This window comes from Amblyomma americanum, chromosome 1 (genome assembly GCF_052857255.1).
Source record: "Amblyomma americanum isolate KBUSLIRL-KWMA chromosome 1, ASM5285725v1, whole genome shotgun sequence".
NCBI classification, from domain to species: domain Eukaryota; kingdom Metazoa; phylum Arthropoda; class Arachnida; order Ixodida; family Ixodidae; genus Amblyomma; species Amblyomma americanum.
In genome coordinates this window covers 333,830,554-333,832,614 of record NC_135497.1, presented here as the reverse complement: position 1 = coordinate 333,832,614, position 2,061 = coordinate 333,830,554, and the positions used below count along the sequence as shown (strand labels likewise).

At 44.3% G+C, this 2,061-nt stretch overlaps 1 long non-coding RNA gene across 1 annotated transcript; it reads left to right on the top strand.

The window, feature by feature from the left end:
- Positions 1–214: 214 nt before the first annotated feature.
- LOC144121017 (uncharacterized) lies at positions 215–1,936 on the top strand. Its single transcript, XR_013312511.1, has 3 exons — positions 215–671; positions 1,044–1,167; positions 1,796–1,936. It is a non-coding gene; the product is annotated as an uncharacterized LOC144121017 (long non-coding RNA).
- Positions 1,937–2,061: the final 125 nt, after the last annotated feature.

The following is a 2,061-nucleotide window of genomic DNA, read 5'->3' as shown; positions in this document are numbered from 1 at the left end:
AAGCTTATAAAAGTTTTGTTATGTTTGCACAATGCAATTAAACGGCGTCATAAGGGCACATGTGAAATAAGCAAGGGATTAGAGCGTTATTAGCCAGAGCTTAAATGTGCAGCCGCATACGGGCGCTAACTGCTCTCCCATTGCAAACCCTTCGCTTGCAGTAGGAAATCATCGGTCCGTGCGCTTAATGTAGCGTGGTGATGGCGGCGCCGGCGGTGCGTTTCGACGGTTTTAATGAGTTTTTCTGATCGTTGCATTTTGTTCGTCGTTTGTTAAACCCTAGAATTGTGAGAGGTGAGCGACTTTCGATAGCACCACGACGCTTTCGAGTTGTCTCTGACTAGACAGCTCTTCTGTGCAATCATCTGACGAGGCGTGTGATGTGGTGGCTGTGCAAGGATGCACTGGGGTGAGAGGCAGTGCCGAACTGTCGAGCTCTGAGGTGCGATCGCCAGCAGTGAGCGTCGCTGAACGGATGGCCTTTGCGCGCGTGATGAGTGGATGACATGATAGGTGTTCGCGCGGCCGAGGAGGAAACTCCAGGAATGTGTCGGGCTTCACGACGAGACATCCGTGTGCACTGGCGCACTATCTTGATCACAGCTGTGTCAGCAAGACAGCGTAAACGTCTGTCGGGAAATGTACAACGTGACGCCTCCACCATCATTGAGGTAAGGAAATCTAAAGCTGTAGCGGTGACAGTTTGTCGAGCATCATTCTCATTCCTTTTGCATGCAGGCTGAAAATGACTTCAAATCAGGCAGATGAGTATTTGCAGCACACAGTCGTTCCCTTAAACGTGGAAAAAAAAAATTGCGTGAAAGCTTAAAGAAATACTATAACCGGCCTTAAGCATTACTAATGAAGCACATAAAGGTGGTTTCTCTACTCAAGCTTAAATTTTCATGGCAGTGCTACAGCATCAGTTACACAGCAGTCACGTGGGAATGACCGCAGGAGGACGAAAAATTTTTTTCCCTAACTATTTCTGTAAAGGCTCGCGGAAAAACAAAAATATATGAGTCTTGCACATTTTTTTACAGGTGTGCTGTTCCTGACGGGGAAGGTGCCAGCACACAAGAAGCCTGTGTGGGATCCATCCATGACCCATTTGTGTGGAATATCTCTTCATTATCCTGTGCTGCCCGCATGGAAATCGTCAAACTGGTGAGTACGTGCTTAGTGTGTTGTGGCAGGCATGAAGGAATAACATGTTCACCTGTAGTAAGATTGCACACAGCTAGTGATATCTGATTCCATTTATACATAGTTTATTGAGCAAGGAAGGACAGTGTAAATAAAACTGCATATCAAAATAATGTACATGAATCATGGCTATAGTTTTCAGATGAGAGCAGAGATAGGTGTGGGTTATACACACAGTTGTTCTGTGACATTGGATTTCTCTTACTGACCACAACATCACGGCAGCCTCATTTTGATGGGTACAAAATGGAGAAGCTTGCATGTACTAAAAAACTCAAGGTAGTCACACATAACTTAACTTGTGCCTTTCCTTGCAATGTATTTTGTAGTAGTTTCTTTTACTAAGTATAAAAATACTCTAGTATAAAATTATTTGTGGCTATCAGTTTGGAAAATCTGCAATCAAGTACCTGTAGCTATTATGGAAACAGTTCAATTTAGTACTAATGATTGGTTTTGCACTGAAACATATTTTACAACGATACGTAAAACAGACTGCAGTTGGACTTGCAGCTTCAACAATTTAATATATTTGGAAACCCAATGTCTACCTTGTTCGAAGATTTCAGTGTGTAACATTAACTTTCAGGTTATGGTGTGCGTCAAATGCAGATGTGGCGGACCGCTATCACCATGGGATCTCAGCTCGAAGGCCCTGATGCCAGATCACTCTTCGCTCACATCTCGGCTTGACTGTTTACCTAGCTGGGTGGCCGTACCAGGCTCCTGAATGATTACATGAGGTGTATGCAAAGATGTCAACTGCTGCATGGCATGGTCAAGAGTTCTCTTCGAAGATCAGCACAGCTTCCATTATGTAACAGAAGGCATTCATCCACACTCAGCTGCAGGATC